The following is a 20395-nucleotide window of genomic DNA, read 5'->3' as shown; positions in this document are numbered from 1 at the left end:
AATTTTTAAGTGAAAAAAATTACTAAAATGGAAAATACTTTATAACTACATTTTACTTCATAACAAATTATTACACAGTAAAATACAAAAGGAAAAAATATTTGGCCTACGTGACATTTATTGTAACAATTAAAGACATATACAGTTACAGTTAAACTACTGAAAGTCAAAAAATATTTTCGAAAGTAGTAAGAAAATGGGGCTTCTTCCCAGGTGGCTCAGTGATTTAAAAAATCCATCTGCCAATGCAGGAGACACGGGTTCGATCTGTGATCTGGCAAGATGCCACGTGCCATGGAGCAACTAAGGCCGTGTGCCAAAACTGCTGAGCCTATGCTCTAGAGCCCAGGAGCTGCAACTACTGAGCCCATGGGTGGAAACTACTGAGACCCGAAAGCCTGACAGCCCATGTTCTACACTAAGAAAACCCACGAGAAGCCCAAGCACCGCAACTAGAGAGTAGCCCCCGTTTTGTCCGCAACTAGAGGGAAAGCCCTCACAGCAGCAAAAGACCCAGCACAGCTATAAATAAATAAATAAAAAGAAAGAAAAAAGAAACTTCTGATGTACAACTCTTTTTTTTCTTCCTTCTTTTTATTTATTTATTTATAGCTGTGCTGGGTATTTTTCAATGCTGTGAGGGCTTGTACAATTGAATGACAGTAAGATTTACATTAGACTTTGCAGAACAACAGAGGTCAAAAACCAGCGGGGTGACACAATTCAGAGTGGTAAAAGAAAACATCACCAACAAAGGACTCTATACTCATCAAAAATGACCTGTGAAAATGAAATAAAGAAATCCTCATATAATCATGAATGTAGAGAATTCATTTCAAACTGACCTGCCTTCAAAGAAGGTCCTCAAGTTGAAAGGAAGTGACCTCAGATGTAACTCAAATGCATACAGAGATAAAGAGCACAAGTAACATTAACCCTTGTTAACCTTACTGCAAGATTAAACCAGTCAATCAATCCTGAATATTTATTGGAAGGACTGAGGCTGAAGCTCCAAAACTACGGCCACCTGACACAAAGAGCCGACTCATTTGAAAAGACCCTGATGCTGGGAAAGATTGAAAGCAGGAGAAGGGGATGACAGAGGACGAGATGGTTGGGTGGCATCACCGACTCAATGCTCAAGTCTGAGCAAGCTCCAGGCGATGGTGAACAACAGGGAAGTCTGGCGTGCTGCAGTCCACGGGGTCTTGAAGAGTAGGACACGACTCAGGGACTGAACAACAAGGCTAATTATATTGATAAATGTATCACAGAATATAAATCTTATTTATTCTCTTCCCTTAATTGATTTTAAAAAGTTGCATAAAACAATAATAGCACAAAGGAGGAGATAGAAAATGGACTTACACTGGTGCCAGGACACAACACCAAACCATGCCACAAACCCAGAAAAAACTAGAGAACGCCAGAAATGGTAAATAAACCAGGTTAATATGACAAGCTCTTACGTATTTTTCCCTTTCTTGTCTTTAACTTCTTTAAAAACCATCAAAGTGTATAAGCAATGACTAACAATATTGTTGGGTTTGTAACATACAGATGCAATGTATGAAACAACAGTAGCACAAAGACACCCGTACCAGGTTTTTCTTATATATTTTGAAGCAGTCTTGTTAGGTGCACATATGGTTATAATAATATCTTCCTTATAATTGCCATTTTCATAATTATAAAATTTTCAGTTTGTGTCTAGTAACTTTTTTCTCAAAAACTATTTTATCTGATATTAGTTTCTGTATTTTATGGAAATCAAGTTAGTAGTAATCTAAAGAAGACTGTGATAAACCAAGATACATACTGGAATCCCTAGAGCAATCGCTAACAAAGGAATTAAAATAGAACACTAGGAATTACCTAAGTATTACAAAAGAAGGCAAATAAAGAACCAAGGAACAACAACAACAACAAAAAGTTGCATAGAAAACCAACAAAGATTTGCTGATATAAATGATGACGGTAAATGAGACTGAAATAAATACTCCAGTCAAAAGATAGGACTGCTACTTACAAGAGACACAGAGATCAAAAACATAAATAGGATGAAAGAAAAAATATGGAAAAAATGTCATGGAAACTGTTAACTATGAAAGAGCTGGAGTAGCTATACTAATATACGATAAAATAGTTTTTGAGAAAAAAGTTATTAGACACAAACTGAACATTTTATAATTATAAAAATGGCAATTCTAAGGAAGATATAATTATAAGCATATGTGTACCTAACAAGACTGCTTCAAAATATAAAAGAAAAACCTGGTAAAACTGAAAGTAAACAAATAGAAGCATGAAGATGAATGAATGAGTGGGGGGATAAAATACACAGGCTCACTAAATGTGAGACATTATCAAGTGGCTAAATATATGTGTAATTGGTATTTCAGAAAGGATATTTTAAAAAATCAGAAAAATATTTTAAGAGAAAATGGCCGAATTTTCTCCAGCTTGAACAAAAATAATCCAAAATTCAAGAATCTCAATAATCCCTGAGGATTACACCTCTAAATAAAACCATACCAAAGCACATCATAAAATCAATTGCTAAAAACTAACAATAAAGAGTAAGCAGTGGGAGAGGTGGGTACGAACGTATTACACACAAAGGAACAAAGATAACAATGACAGCAGACTTTTCATCAGAAACTGTAAATCCATGGGACTTGCCTTGTGGTCCAGTGGCTAAGATTCCATGTTCCTAATGCCAGGTTCTATCCCTGACCAGGGAACTAGATCCTACATGCCATAACTAAAATATTCTGCATGCTACAACTAAGACACAGTGCAGCCAAAATATATAATTTTTTAAGCCAGAAGTTGTTAATGGAATGCCATCTTTAAAGCAGTAAAAGCAAAAACAGACATGAATCAACAAACCAAATGAAATGACAAACTACAGGGGAGAAAACAAACAGCAGAGATTACTGATGCAGAATCAGTGCATAAATATAAAACGAATGTCTAATGTATTCAAAACAGAATAGCATTAACTATGACCAAAGGAAAATACAAAAACAGATTTTAAAAAGAACAAAAACCTAGAAACAAAAACAGCTAAGTAATAAATTTAAAATAAATGGAGACCATAACAAAGACAAAAGTATAATGAAACTTTTCAGTACACTTCTGAATGGAATTAAAAAAAAAAAAACTCTTCAAGAAATTTTTTGAGGGAGGTTTATTTTTTGACCCCTGCCACACAGCATGTGGGATCTTAGTTCCCTGACCAGGGGTAAAACCTGTGACCCCTGCAGTGGAAGCAGGGAGTCTGAACCAATGGATTGCCAGGGAATTTTAGTTAACTAAAGTTTAAATAGCCACAACTAACTAGTGCAATGGTACAAGACCTAGGAAGTTCCTAGGAATTCAGACCTAGGAAAATATTTGAGATATTACTTAAAAAAAAATACATTAACTTTTTAATTTTTTGAGAAAATGGAATTACACACACACACACACACACAAATCAACAGCTAGCTAACTTCCACTAATGGAAGAATGAAAAGTGAACCCTCCCCTCAAAGTGCAGATATAAAACTTGACAAAACTGTCACAAACAAAAGAACCCATCCATTTCAAAGCACTGGGAAACAATCATTATCAGACAAAATGAGAAGTGCTTATTCTACAAAAATATGCTATCGTAAAAACAGTGGAAGGCATTGGCCTTCTTGCCTGAGCATGATCCTACGATCCCTATTTCCACTCGAAAATTCTAGTATGCACCATCAGCAGTTTTACTAGAGTGAGGGTGACCATAAAAAACAGGAGCTCTGTTCTCATACCATATACAAAAATAAACTCAAGATGGATTAAAGACCTGAATGTAAGACCAGAAACCATAAAACTAAAACAAAACGTAGACAGAACACTCTTGACATAAATGGTAGCAATATTTCTGGATCTGTCTCCTAAGGTAAAGGAAACAAAACCAAAAATAAACAAATGTTGGGCTTCCTTGGTGATCAATGCAGGAGACACCACTTATCCCTGGTCCAGGAAGATACCACAACTAAGCCCGTGTGCTACAACTACTGAGCCTGCGCTCTAGAACCCAAGAGCCGCAAATGAGCCTCTGGGCTGCAACTACTGAAGCCGAGTGCCTAGAGTCCATGCTCTGTAATAAGAGAAGCCACTGCAATTAGAAGCCCACACACTGCAACCAGCAAGTAGCACCTACTCATCACAAGAGAAAGCCCACACACAGCAATGAAGACCCAGTGCAGCCAAAAATAAAATAAATAAAAATTTTAATTAAAAAATGGGACCTAATTTAACTCAAAAGCTTCTGCACAGCAAAAGAAACCAGGAACAAACAAAAAGACAACCTACTGAGTGGGAGAGAACATTTGCAAATGATATGACCAATAATACCCAAAATATATACTGTTGTTTAGTCACGAAGTCGTGTCCGATTCTTTTGTGACTCCATGGACTACAGCCTGCCAGGCTCCTCTATCCATGGGATTTCCCAGACAAGAATACTGGAGTGGGTAGTCATTTCCTTCTCCAGGGGATCTTCCCAACCCAAGGAATGAATGCAAGTCTCCTGCATGGCAGGCGGATTCTTTACCACTGAGCCACCAGGGAAGTCCCATAAAGCTCATGTAACTCAGTATTAAAGAAAAAAAAACAATTAAAAAATAGGCAGAGGACCTGAATAGACATTTTCCCAAACAAGACATACAGATGACTGACAGTGCTCATCACTGCTAATCATAAGAGAAATGCATATCAAAACCACAATGAAGGACTTTCCTGGTGGTCCAGTAGTTAAAAATCCGCCTTGAAATTTGAGCCACTCAGGTTCAATCACTGGTCAGGAACTAATTCCCACGTGCTGTGGAGCAACTAAGGTCGTGCACCACAACTAGAGAGTCCATGTGCAACAGCTGGAGTCTGTGCGCTGCGACAAAAGATGCTACATGACACAACCAAGATTCCGAGTGTCCCAACTAGGACCTGACAAAGTCAAATAAACAAATAAATATTATTTTTAAAATATATCCTCACATCCATCCGAATGGCTATTACCAAAAGACCACAAATGACAAATGTTGGTGAGGATGTGGAGAAAAGGGAACAGTCCTACACTGTTAGTGGGAATGTAACTGCTGCACCCACTTTGGAGAACAATATGGAGGTTCCTAAAAAAAAAAAAAAAAACAACTAAAAATAGAACTACCATATCATCATCCAGCAATTCTACTGGAATAAAATTAAAGAAAGTGAAATGCTAACTCAAAAAGATATATGTACCCCAATGTTCATAGCAGCATTGTTTACAATGGCCAGGATATGGAGGCAACCTAAGTGACCATCAACAGATGGATAAAGAAGTGTATATATACATAGAGAATATTATTCAGCCCTAAGAAAAAAAAAAGAATGAATGAAATTCTGCCATTTAGAACAACACGGATGGACCTGGAGAGTATTATGCTTAGTGAAATAAAGTCAAACAAAGAAAGACAAATACTTTATGTTAAATTTACATGCAGAATCTAAAAACTACAACAAATGAATGAATATAACAAAGCAGAAACCGACACAAAAACAGAAAACATCAATAGTGAGAGGGAAAGAGGAGGCACAAGATAAAGGTTGCACAAGATTATGAGGCACAAACTAGTAGGCATAAGATAAAAAAGCTACAAGGATATAGTTACAGCACAGAGAATATAGCCAATCTTATATAATAACTTCTGTATTTTTTATTTTCTGTTCCTTGTTTTTCTTCATATAATAACTTTAAATGGAGTATAATATATAAAAATATTGGCTCACTGTTGTACACCTGAAACTAATGTAACTATGTTAATCAACTATACTTCAACTTAAAAAACAAAAAAGCAGCTTTGCTGCCATATGAAGCAGGATCAATTAGGTCAGGAGAGCCAATGTGAACAGATTTGCCAGCTAATAGTAGGTATTCCAGTTTGGAGAGAACACCCTGTACACACTGAAGTCTGGGTCACAGCTAAAGCAGGCAGCAGGCCCCTGGGAAAACACAAGACACTTAAAATCAGAGAGTCACAGAATTAAGATAAAACCTTCTACACACACCTGGCTAACTAAAAGAGATACTCAAGAAATCCCAGCAAAAATAAAAGGCCAAATGAGACTAAAAACTGGCTGCAACTTTTAGTGTGTTTCCCGAACTAAACAAAGATGGATCACTAATGGTGTGAGGCTGATAAACTCAAGATCTTTGATCAAAAATTCCACCCTTAAGCACTGACTGACCACCAAGCTATGCAGACATACTAACAGAAGTGAACCCTAGAAAGCCAGGCTAAATAATAAAAATAAAAATAACTGAAAAGAGGTATCCATGCCTGTGAGCTGCACAAATTTCATACTCTTAAGACTAAGCAAGTTACTACAAAATAGCAACAACCTGCAGAAAAATAAACCAGAACTCAGAGTTGCTATAATATAGGAAATCATAAAGAAACAGAGAAGTGTGACTTAACCTGGGGGGGGGGGGGGGGCGCGGGCGGGAGGGGGAGAATCAGTCAACTAATCAACTGAGTCCAAACACTGGAGTTAATAAACAGATTTCAAAGCAAGCAGCTATTATAAAATACTCCTAAGAATAAAGTAAAATACGATGACAGTACTCAACATATAGGAAGTCTGAAGAGAGAACTAGGTATTATAACAACAATCCGTAAGATAAAAAGTAGAACATCCAAAATAAAAATTTAATCATATATCTAGGCTCAATAGCAGACTTAGTGGACCTGTAGATAATCTAAGTATTCAATCCTTAAAAGGCAGAAAGATAAAAAAAAAATGGGGGGAGGAGGAGGAGCAGCCAGGGAGACATCAAGATCTCAAAATCAATGTAGTGGAAGTCTCAGAAGATGAGAGTAAGGAGTAGGAAAAATGTTTTGAGAAAATGTCCCAAACTCAATAAAATACATTAATCTGAAGAGTCAAAAAGCTGGAAAAATTCAACTATAATAAAACAAAGAGAATCAAACCTTGATTTATCATGCTCAAACTACTGAAAGGCCAAGATTTTTCAATGAAAATCCTGAAAGCAGCAACAGAAAAACAATTCATCACCCACAGGGGAACAACAACATTAACATCTGACTTTTCATCAGAAACAATGGAGGCCAGAAAGCAATGAAGTGACATATTTAAAGTAACTGAAAGACTGTAGAACCAAGGATTCTTTATAAAGCAAAAATAGTCTTCAATCTGAAAGCAAAGTAAGGAAATCCCCAGATAAACAAAAATTAATAGAATGTCATGAGCATATCTCTACCACAAGAGAAATACTAAATGAAGTTCATTCAGGCTGAAAAAAACTGAAATCAGACAATACCCTGGATCCACAGAATGGAAAATAGAAGCATTAGAAAGGGTAAACATGGAAGACATAAAAAAGACTGTTTTCCTCTTAATTTCTTTTAAAAAAAACAAAAAACGTAAGATTGTTTAAACTGATAATCAGAATAAAGTTTTTTAAACATATAAACAGAATAATACAATAGTTACAAAGGAGAAGAAGTGAGAAGAAGTGAAAGTCGCTCAGTCGTATCCAACTCTTCGCAACTCCATGGACTGTAGAATGCCAGGCTCCTCTGTCCATGGAATTGTCCAGGCCAGAATATTGGAGTAGGTATTCCCTTCTCCAGGGGATTTTCCCAACCCAGGTCTCCCACATTGCAGGCAGATTCTTTACCATCTGAGCTATCAGGGAAGCCCCAGTTACAAAGGAGAGGAAGGGATCTACAGCAAAGTTGCTAGATTTTAACAAAATAAATATAAAATCACCTTGAAATGGCTTGTATTAAATTAGACATATAATTGCTAGAGGAAAAACTAAGACAAAAACAAAGTAAAAACAAAAAGAGAGAAAATTTTAAAGAACATTAAAAATACAGGACACAAAAGGCTTAGTAACAGAAAGGAACCAAAACCCGACATGACAAAGAGAAAACAAACATCCAAAGTCCAACCAGGGCTTGACCTGGTTTCGATCCCTGGGTCGGGAAGATCTCCGGGAGAAGGGAATGGCTACCTAAATCCAACCACACAACTGCTGTTGCTGTTCAGTCCCTAAGTCGTGTCCGACTCTTTGAGACCCCATGGACTGCAGCACCTCAGGCTTCCCTGTCCTTCACCATCTCCCAGAGTTTGCTCAAACTCATGTCCATTGAGTCAGTGAGGCCATCCAAACCATCTCATCCTCTGTTGTCCTGTTCTCCTCCCGCCTTCTATCTTTCCCAACATCAGGGTCATTTCAAATGAGTCGACTCTTTGCATCAGGTGGCCAAAGTAGTAGAGTTTCAGCTTCAGCATCAGTCCTTCCAATAAATATTTAGGACTGATTTCCTTTAGGATGGACTGCTTTCCTTTAGGATGGACTGCTTTGATCGCCTTCCTGTCCAAAGGACTTTCAAGAGTCGTTTCTTACACCACAGTTTGAAAGCTTCAGTGCTCAGCATTCTTTATGGTCCAACTCTCATATCCACGTATGACTGCTGGAAAAACCATAGCTTTGACTATATGGACCTTTGTCAGAAAATTGATCTCTGCTTTTTAACATGCTGTCTAGATTTGTCATACCTTTCCTTCCAAGGAGCAAGCATCTTTTAATTTCATGGCTGCAGTCACCATCCGCAGTGATTCTGGAGCCCAAGAAAATAAAATCTGTCACTGTTTCCACTTTTCCCCATCTATCTGCCATGAAGTGATGAGGAAAAAATGGACAAAGTACTCCAATATAAAGGCAGAGATTGTCAACCTGGATAAAAGACAAAATCCAACTATATGGGGTCTAAAAGAAACATTTCTAGATATAAAGACACAACAGACTGAAAGTGGAAAAAAAAAGGAAAAAGATATACCATGAAAATAATCATGAAAGGTGGAGGAAAAAGACTCTTAGACAAGAAAGATTACTCACTAGACATAAAGATACATATTTTATATGCTAAAGAACCAATACATCAAAAATAGCTAACAATTATAAATGCATATGTACCTAAAAAAACACATGAAGCAAAAATAACAATGAAAGGAGAAAGGGATAATTAAACTATTGCAGATGGAGATTTCAATACTCATTTTGCAGAAATTGATAAAAACCGTCTTAATAAAATATAAAAGCCTTAAACAACATAGCAACCAACTTGATGTAACTGATCTACTCAGAACATTCCATACAAAGATCAGTTCAGTTCAGTTGCTCAGTCATGTCCGACTCTTTGCGACCCCATGGACTGTAGCCTGCCAGGCTCCTCTGTCCATGGAATTCTCCAGGCAAGAATACTGGAGTGGGTTGCCATACCCTTCTCCAATGGCTCTTCCCAACCCAGGGATCGAACCCAGGTGTGGTTAAAAGAGATCTCTTATTAATAATGAAAAGATGCACTTATCATCCCTATCTCTCAGTCTTACAAGTTCTGTCCAGAACTAGGGACAAAGATAAAACACGTAACTTATAGTATCTGCAAGGAAGAGGAAATAAGCCATGTCAGAGACCTTGTGCCGGGTACAGAGCCTAAAATAGTATTACCTGGCCCTTTAAAGAAATAGTTTGCCAACTCCTTTGCTAATTAATGGGCTTCCCAGGTAGCTCAGTGGTAAAGGATCTGCCGACCAAGCAGGAGATGTTGGTTCAATCCCTGGGTCAGGGAGATCCCCTGGAGAAGGAGATAGCAACCCACTTCAGTATTCTTGCCTGGGAAATCCCATGGACAGAGGAGGTCTGGCAGGCTACAGTCCCTGGGGTCGCAGAGTCGGACACGACTTAGTGAGTAAACAGCAGCAGCAGTGCTAGTTAATAAAACAAATCTCAATAATTTGAAAGGGTTTAGATCATTCATGGTATGTTCTCCTACCACAATTAAATTAGAAGGTAACAACAGAAAGAAATCTGAAAAGCCCAAATTTTGGAAAGTTTAAAAACCAACTTCTAATTAACCAACAGGTAAAAGAAGAAACCATGAGGACAAACAGAAAATACCTTGAACTGAATATATGTTAAAGTTAATATATACAAATTCACTGGATACAGTTAAAGCAATACATAGAGTCCAAAAGAAATTCTGCCATAAAATGTTCTATATCTGCAAAGTCAAATGGGGCAGCCATTAGGCACATGAGATCAGAGAACACTTGAAATGTGACTAGAATGACTGAAGAACTTAATCTAGTATTTAACTTTAGCATTAACAGCCACATATGGGAGTTACCTAACACATTTGACAGCACAGGCTTAGAAAGTTAGAGCTTTAAAAATATACTAGAAAACAACAACAACAAAAATTGTAACCAATAATCTGATCACGTGATTCTGAAAATCAAACCCAAATTAAGTAGAATAAAATAAAGATCAGAGTAGGTATCAATGGAGGGAAGGGGGATAAAACTCAAAGGTGATTCTTTGAAAAGATCAACAAAATTGATAATTAGCAGGATGGGAGACAAGGTGCAGGTAATGAAAGGAAGGGGGAAGGGAAGAGATGGGGCTATGGGTGTGCGGAAACACACTGAGATTGATTTAGAAGTTAAAAAAGAAAACAAAGAATACGAAAATCAATAATATAAGAGTGAAAGAGGACTTAACAACAAACCGTACAGAAATCAAAAGAATTAAGGGAATATTATGAAAGGCTTTTTTCCTGATAACAAAGATCTTAATTTAAAATGTTCATCTTTTTTTTTAACCTTTTTATTTTGTATTGGGGGTACAGCTGATTAACAGTGTTGCGATAATTTCAGGTGAACAGCAAAGGGACTTATAAAAGTTTTTATACCAACAAGATAAATTTAAATGAGTCAAAGAAACTTCCTCAGCTGTCCAGTAGTCAAGACTCCATGCTCCCACTGCAGGGGGCACAGATTTGATCCCTGGTTAGAGACTTCCCTGGTGGCTCAGACCGTAAAGCGTCTGTCAACAATGTGGGAGACCAGGGTTCAATCCCTGGGTGGGGAAGATCTCCTGGAGAAGGAAATGGCAACCCACTCCAGTATTCTTGCCTGGAAAATCCCATGGAGGGAGGAGCCTGGTAGGCTACAGTCCATGGGGTTGCAAAGAGTGGGACACAACTGAGCGACTTCACTTTCACTTTCACTTGAGAAACTAAGTTCCCACAAGCCAAGTGGTGCAGCCATAAACAAACAAGTCAAATTCCTAGAAAATATAACCTACTAGAAAGTTCCTAGAAAATACAAACTACCAAATACTAGCTCAAGGAAACAAAGAAACTGAACACACTAATATGAAGTAAAGAAACTAAATTTGTGATTAAAATCTTCTACAAAAGAAAGTCCAGGCCTGCTGGGTTTTTTCAATGATAAATTCTCTCAAGAAAAAAAATAATACAAACCTTACACAAACTCTTTAAAAAACAGAGGAGGAAGAACTTCCCCGATGGTACAGTGACTGGATCAGAGTTTACCAGAATTCCACATGCCTCGCAGCAACTGGGCCCAGGGGCCACAACTACTGACCCCAGGGGCAGTAACTACTGAAGCCCGAGAACCTAAAGCCCATGCTCTGCAATAAGAGAAGCCACTGCAGTAAGAAGCCCATGCACCACAACAAAGAACAGATGCTGCTCGCCGCAACTAGAGAAACCCCATGTGCAGCAAGGAAGATCCAATGCAATCAAAACGTAAAAAAAATAATGTCTTAAAAAATTAAAAACCAAGGAAAAGAGAACAATTAACAACTCATTTTAAGAGGCCAATATTACCAAAGACATAAGATGACAAAGACATCACAGAAAAAATATTCTAAGGAAATTATATTGGGGAACAGAGAGACAAGGATCATTCCCAAGTTTCTTGCTTTAGGAATAAGAAGAATAAGAGCTTACAAAGAGTACATCTTAAAATTTTCGAGACAAGTTCAATTTTAGACATGGTAAGTTTGAGATGCATCTGGGTCATTCAAGAAGAAATATTAAAGAGGCAGTTGTGTTAAAACTGTACTTGAGTGAGACTGCATAATGATAATATAATGTTTTATTCTGATATGTCCTACCAGATAAGATGACTTCTACTCTTAATAGCTTCTTAGTTGTTTTACATTTTCTGGTAAAAATAATATAACTAGCATTTTATATGTTAGTGATTTCTGGGTTTCAATGAGTTATTATATAATCATTTATCTTGTTCAAAATTTTAACCATGTCCACGTTTTACTTTTTAAAAATAATTATAAAACACTAAATAGTGGGAAAACAGAGCTAAATAACCTTGACCAAGATCCTCTGACCTGTAAATTTTCTAATTTGCAAAAAATAAATCATACTGGAAATTCCCTGCGTATCCAGGGTTAGGACTCCAGGCTCTCCTGCCGAGAGTCACAGGTTCAATGCCTCATCAAGGAACTAAAATCCCACAAGGTGCATGGCATGACCAAAAAAATAAATACAAACATACAGATAATTAAATAATAAATTATACTGATCATCCCTTCAACTGTTAAGTGCTTATTTAGGTCTTCCAAACCACCGCATGATATCCTGAGAGCAGAAATCATCCTAATACTGCCTTTCATAGAACAGGAATTGAAGCAAGAATTCAATGAACCATGATTCTATAATTTCACACCTATAAAGTGTCAAATGTCAGGACCTAAAGAAATCCTCAATATATCCACTTCAACAAATAGTGTTGGGAAAACTGGATTGCCACATGCAATGTGGAATGAAAGAATGAAACCGAACCCCTGTCTTACACCATACACAAAAATCAAAGACCAGAAACCATAAAACTCCTAGAAGGATACAAAGGGGATAAGCGCTTTGACATCAGTCTTGACAACAGTTTTTTCAGTTTGATGCCATGAGCAAATGTAACAAAACAAAAATAAACAAGTGGGAAACATCAAACTAAAAAGCTTTTGCACAGTAAAGGAAAATATCAACAAAATGAAAAGGCAAGCTACAGAATGGAAGAAAATATTTGCAAGTCGTTTTCTGGTAAGAAGTTAATAACCAATATACATAAAGAACTCACGTAACTCAATAAAATCCAATTTAAAAATGGACAAAGAAATGGAATAGACATTTTTGCAAAGAAGAAATACAACTGGCCAACACGTACATGCAAAGGTGCTCAACATCACTATCCATCAGGGAACAGAAACCAAAACCACAACGAGGTATCATCTCAAATCTGTAAGAAAGGCTTTCATCAAAAAGACAGATACCAGCTGAGGAGACATGATGAGCAAAGCTCATTCTCCTGAGTTGAAGATATTTATGGACAAGAAGCTATTGAAATTAAATGGTGGCAGATATGTCCAAGGACTATTGTGGGGATTTGATCCCTTTATGAATCTTGTGGTAGATGAATGTGTAGATGGCAACTAGTGGCAACAGAACAATATTGGAATGGTGGTAATACAAGGAAGTAGCATCATCATGTTAGAAGCCTTAGAACGAGTATGAACAATGGCTGTGCTCACCAAAGGAATCAACTGCTTCCATGCATCCCCTTTCCACATTTTACGAGAAAAATTGGGTCGTGTACATTTTCTTACTGAACTTTTTTGTTAAATAATTGTAATAGTCAAAAATGCTTTCTCAGCTGTTCTCAATAGAGAATATTTGATCTTATTCTGATTTTTTTCTATCTTGACCTGTTCCTGGTTGGAAAAACAACAAAAAGATAACAAACAAGTAGTGAAGATGTGGAGAAAAGCAAATAGTTGTGTACTGATGGTGGGAATGTAAACTGGCACAGCCATTATGAAAAACAGTACAAAGGTTTCTTAAAAAAAATGAGAACTGATATATGACCCAGCAATTCCACTTCTGGGTATATATCCAAAAAAAGAAAAGAAAACAAGATGTCAAAGAGACACTGCACTCCTGTGTTCATGGCATTATTCACAATAACCAGACATGGAAACAACCCAAGTATCCATCAACAGATAAACACTTAAAGAAGACGTGGTGCTACTATTCGACATAGTTTTGGAAGTGTTGGCCATAGCAATCAGAGCAGAAAAAGAAATAAAAGGAATCCAGATAGGAAAAAAAGAAGTAAAACTCTCACCTCTACATAGAAAATCCTAAAGACTCTACCAGAAAATTACTAGAGCTAATCAATGAATATAGCAAAGTTGCAGGATATAAAGTTAACACACAGAAATCCTTTGCATTCCTATACACTAACAATGAGAAAACAGAAAGAGAAATTAAGGAAACAATACCATTCACCATTGCAACAAAAAGAATAAAATACTTAGGAGTATATCTACCTAAAGAAACCAAAGACCTATGTATAGAAAACTATAAAACACTAATGAAAGAAATCAAAGATGACACAAATAGATGGAGAAATATACTGTGTTCATGGATTGGAAGAATCAATATTGTGAAAATGAGTATACTACCCAAAGCAATCTATAGATTCAATGCAACCCCTATTAAGCTACCAACGGTATTTTTCACAGAACTAGAACAAATAATTTCTCAATTTGTATGGAAATACAAAAAACCTCAAATAGCCAAAGCAATCTTGAGGAAGAAGAATGGAACTGGAGGTATCAACCTGCCTGACTTCAGGCTCTACTACAAAGCCACAGTCATCAAGACAGTATGGTACTGGCACAAAGACAGAAATATAGATCAATGGAACAAAATAGAAAGCCCAGAGATAAATCCACAAACCTATGGACACCTTATCTTCAACAAATTAGGCAAGAATATACAATGGAAAAAAAGACAACCTCTTTAACAAGTGGTGCTGGGAAAACTGGTCAACCACTTGTAAAAGAATGAAACTAGAACACTTTCTAACACCATACACAAAAATAAACTCAAAATGGATTAAAGATCTAAATGTAAGACCAGAAACTATAAAACTCCTAGAGGAGAACATTAGGCAAAACACTCTCCGACATAAACCACAGCAGGATCCTCTATGACCCACCTCCCAGAATATTGGAAATAAAAGCAAAAATAAACAAATGGGACCTAATGAAACTTAAAAGCTTTTGCACAACAGAGGAAACTATAAGCAAGGTGAAAAGACGGCCTTCAGAATGGGAGAAAATAATAGCAAATGAAGCAACAAAGGATTAATCTCAAAAATATATAAGCAACTCCTATAGCTCAATTCCAGAAAAATAACTGACCGTCAAAAAATGGGCCAAAGAACCAAACAGACATTTCTCCAAAGAAGCCATACAGATGGCTAACAAACACATGAAAAGATGCTCAACATCACTCATTATCAGAGAAATGCAAATCAAAACCTCAATGAGGTACCATTACATGCCAGTCAGAATGGCTGCTATCCAAAAGTCTACAAGCAAAAATGCTGGAGAGGGTGTGGAGAAAAGGGAACCCTCTTACACTGTTGGTGGGAATGCAAACTAGTACAGTCACTATGGAGAACAGTGTGGAGATTTCTTAAAAAACTGGAAATAGAACTGCCATATGACCCAGCAATCCCACTCCTGGGCATACACACCGAGGAAACCAGATCTGAAAGAGACACGTGTACCCCAATGTTCATCACAGCACTGTTTATAATTGCCAGGACATGGAAGCAATCTAGTTGCCCATCAGCAGACGAATGGATAAGAAAGCTATAGTCCACATACACAATGGAGTATTACTCAGCCATTAAAAAGAATTCATTTGAATCAGTTCTAAAGAGATGGATGAAACTGGAGCCCATTATACAGAGTGAAGCAAGCCAGAAAGATAAACACCAATACAGTATACTAACGCATATATATGGAATTTAAAAAGACGGTAATGATAACCCTATATGCAGGACAGAAAAAGAGACACAGATGTACAGAACAGACTTTTGGACTCTGTGGGAGAAGGCGAGGGTGGGATGATCTGAGAGAATAGCATTGAAACATGTATATTATCAAGTGTGAAACATCGCCAGCCCAGGTTGGATGCATGAGCAAGTGCTCAGGGCTGGTGCACTGGGATGACCCAGAGGGATGGGATGGGGAGGGAGGTGGAGGGGGATCAGGATGGGGAACACATGTAAATCCATGGCTGATTCATGTCAATGTATGGCAAAAACCACTACAGTACTGTAAAGTAATTAGCCTCCAACTAACAAAAATAAATTAAAAAAAACAAAAACAAAAAAAACGACGTGGTGTGGATGCATGATGCATACCTGCATACGGTCACACAGACAAAAAACGGGACAGTGTTCAGCCACGAGGAAAAAGGAAACCCTGCCATTTGTCACAACACAGATGGATCTAAATAAAATAAGCCAGACAAAGACAAATACTGCATGGTGTCACTTACATGTGGAAACTGGAAAAAAAAAACCTTAAAAGTCAAAAACTCTAGTCAAGAAACACTAGAAGTGGTTGCCAGGGGTTGGGGGTTGGAGAATAGAAGAAGAGAGAGAAGCTTATGATAAAAGGATACAAATTCTCTGCTCTAAGATGAATAATGACTGAAAAATCTAATGTACAACATGGTGACCATAATTGATAACACTATATTATACAGGTGAAATTTCCTTAGCAATTAGAACTTAAATATTCTCACTGATATATATAAAAACACAAGGTGATGGATGGGTTAACTGAATAGACATGGAGGAATCCTTTCACACTATGTATCAAATCATCATGATGTACATTTCAAATACCTTACAATTTTGTCAACTATACTTCACCAGGGCTTCCGTGGTGGCTCAGATGGTAAAGAATCCACCTGTGATACAGGAGACCTGGGAATGGCTACCCACTTCAGCATTCTGGCCCAGAGAATTCCATGGACAGAGGAGCCTGGCAAGCTCCTCTACAGTCTACGGAATCGCAAAAAGTCAGACACAACTGAGCAACTTTGACATCACTTCACGAGGATATCTCAACAAAGCTGAAAAAAAAAGGAAAAAATCCTCAGTATCTCCACTGTCGTGATCTTAAATACAGGACATTTTAATTGAAGCCAATATTCTTTCTTACCTAAACTACTAAATCTTGCCCTCCGGGTCAGAGGGTAGTAACAGGGAGCTGAATCTACCCCCACTAGACAATGACAAGACAGAATAACATGGTGGAAAGTGAGGCAAGTCATCACTCTACTCCCAGTCTCTGGTATGCTGAAGTTCAGGGGAAGCTGAGATTCCACCCTTAACCTACAGCAAAAAAGTGGGGTGAGTCAGCCCTAGGCTTTCTCTTCCCCTGTGTCAGGGAAGCTCAGTGGAATTGAGCATTGTTGTTTAGTTGCTAAGTCCAGCCTGACTCTTGCTTTTCCCAGGCAAGAATACTGGAGTGGGTTGTCATTTCTTTCTCCAGGGGATCAACCCAACCCAGGAACCAAAACGCCTGTCTCCTGCATTGTAGGCAGATTCTTTACCACTGAGCCACCAATACACACTGTCCAGTCGCTAAGTCGTGTCTGACTCTTTGCGACCACACGGACTGCAGGCTTCCCTGTCCTTCACTATCTCCCAGAGTTTGCTCAAACTTATGTCCACTGAGTTGATGATGTCATCCAACCATCTAAGCCTCTGTTGCCCCCTTCTCCTGCCCTCAACCTTTCCCAGCATCAGGATCTTTTCCAATGAGTCAGCAACAAATTTATGAGTTAGTATATCCCATTTTTGTAAGGTAAGAGCAAGTGGGAACTGAAATTTCAGCTCATTCATTTGCAACAAGGCAGTTAAGAGTCAGCACTCCACTTCTGCTGAAATGGTGACATTAGGGCCCAAGGAGAAGCCAAAACCCATTTAGCTATCATGTTGTTCCATAGGAAAACCGCTAGTTAAAAAGGATTAACTATGACCCTGAGTATCAGAATATAATGTCCACAATACCACAAAACACTCAAAAATCAGCCAAACTAACAACTAGGAACATTCTAATTTAAATGAGAAAAAACAACTGACGTATGTTCAAGAGAATCAGATCTTAGAATGGTGTGACAAAGAATTTAAAGAAATTAACATACATACATGGGTACATAGTCGTGTCTGACTCTTTGTGATCCCACAGACTGTGGCCCACCAGGCTCCACTGTCCAGGGAATTTTCCAGGCAAGAACATGGAGTGGGTTGCCACTTCCTACTCCAGGGAATCTTTCTGACCCAGGGATTGAACCCGAATCTCTTCCATCTCCTGCACTGGCAGGTGGATTCTTTACCACAGAGCCATCTGGGAAGCCTATACAATACCAAACTAAAATAACTAAAAAACTTGATAAATTACCTCAATAGTAAAGTGAAAATGACAGAGAACAGAATCATTGAACTTCAGACCAAATCAATATAATTTACCCAAAATAGATGAAAAAATATTTAACAGTCTCAAGAACCTGTGGGAGAATAAGAAAATGGCTAACATTCATACCACTGCCATCCTAGGAGGAGCACTGGAACTCAAAAAGTATTTTAACAAATAATGACTAAAAATCTCCCAAACTTGCCAACATATAAACGTACAGATGCAAAACCCTAAAGAATGGAATTAGAGGGATAAATCTAAAGGATTTACAGAATAAATCCAAAGAAATCCACATCAAGACCCATCATTGAGTTCTGAAAGCTTACAGACACAGAAAAGCCTTGAAAGGAGTCAATGTAATTGCGTTACAAAGAACATCAACTCCAACAACAGTGGATTTCTCAATGAGGGACATAAGGAAGTGGAACAAAGTTGTTCAAAGAAGAAAAGAAAAAACATCAACAAGTCCTGTACTCAAAAAGAAATATCCTTCAAACAAGAAAACCAATCAAAAAGATATTCTCACAAAGCAAACAAAACTTTGTCATTGGCAAACCTACCCTTAAATGTATGATTAAAGAAGTCTGCTAAACAGAGGAAGTGAAGTCGCCCAGTCGTGTCCGACTCTGTGACCCCGTGGACTGCAGCCCACCAGGCTCCTCCGTCCACGGGAGTTTCCAGGCAAGAGCACTGGCGTGGGGTGCCATTGCCTTCTCCAGGGGATCTTCCCAAAGAAGATGTGTTAACAGAATGAACATCAATCTTCAGAAAAGAACACTGTAATGGCTAAGAATGAGGGTAAACAATACGTTTCCTCATGGGTACCTTAAATCTTATGTGATGGCTGATGTAAAAATTATAACAATATCTCATAAGGTGCTATATATAGAGGAAATATTTAAAGATAATCCTAGTTTACAACAGGAAAAGGGTAAAAGGATCTGAATACTTTCTATACTCAACTCCAAATAATAAATCATCAGTATAGACTGTAAGTTAAAAATGAATACAAGATCTAAAACAATCATTAAGAAACTATTCAAGCGCTATATAAAACTATATAAAAACACTATAAAAAAAGATGGAATCTTAGAACTTCCTGATAGTCCAGCAGCTAAGACTCACTCTCCCAGTGCAAGGGCCCAGGTTCATCCCTTGTTTGGAAACTAGATTGCACATGCAGCAACTAAAGATACTACATGTCACAATTAAGACCCAGTGCAGCCAAATCATAAATAAAAATAAATATTAAGATAGAATTTTTTTTTAATGTTTACGTAACCCACATGAAGGCAAGAAAAGAAAAACAGAGGAATCAAACAGTAAGAGATTTAATACTTAGCATATCAATAACTGACTTAAAATATAAATGGTCTAAATACACATATTAAAAGACAGAAGTTGGCAGAATGGATAAAATTAAAACATGCTCCAACAATACATTCTCTAAAAGAAACCCACTTCAAACAAAGAAGTTAAGTACTCTTTTGTTTAAGGCAAAAAGACAGGAAAAGAAGATACACCATGAAGATACTGATTTTCTTAAAAAACAGAACAGGAACAATTTTTGAAAAGGTAGTGGAAGGAGCTCTGCAGATGCCTTCATGGGGAAATAACCATAACTGGGGAAATTTTTTTTTTAATAACCACAGGAAATCTCTGTCAATTGTCCTCAGACCATACAGTTTTTTAAAAAAAAGAACAAACATACACTTAGGGAAAGTACTAAAGCTTGGTGGAAGAAACAGCAAGTCTGTGGCACTGAAGCTACAACCCACTCTCCACCTCCCACAACTCCAGGTAGACAGGACCAAAAAGACCTTCCCACAGGCTCCAAGTCAAGGGTAGGCCATCAGCGTTTCTCATCCTGCACAGACAGCTCTGGACTGCAGATGCTCAACTCAAGGCAGCGCAACCAAGAGGTCAGAAACTCCTTTCCTCCACACAGCCCCAAAACATAAGACACAACTCTATCCTAGACACAGCAGAACAAAAATTCTGGGGCCAACTGGCTCATTTGCTTGTAATGCACAGGTTGCATGCCCAAGAAGAGCAAAGTCAGTAAGACAACTGTACTCCACCTAGTATCCTGCTCATACAGTAGGGAAGTCACCCCAAGAAGTGAGCCATTAGCCCCACCTACAGCTCTCCCAAAAACACAAGAGACGACTCCACACA

The 20395-nt window shown here is 37.8% G+C and overlaps 1 protein-coding gene and 1 pseudogene across 2 annotated transcripts in view; one reads left to right on the top strand and one right to left on the bottom strand.

Annotated features, from left to right (window-relative positions):
• The window catches only part of TRIM33 (tripartite motif containing 33), a 140906-nt gene that overhangs the window by 97082 nt on the left and 23429 nt on the right, over positions 1-20395 (bottom strand). The window lies entirely within an intron of this gene.
• LOC122676423 lies at positions 13218-13442 on the top strand (annotated as a pseudogene).

Source organism: Cervus elaphus, chromosome 20 (genome assembly GCF_910594005.1).
Source record: "Cervus elaphus chromosome 20, mCerEla1.1, whole genome shotgun sequence".
In the NCBI taxonomy this organism is placed as follows: Eukaryota; Metazoa; Chordata; class Mammalia; order Artiodactyla; family Cervidae; genus Cervus; species Cervus elaphus.
Note: the sequence above shows the minus strand (reverse complement) of the source record. Positions and strands in the feature narration are given on the sequence as shown.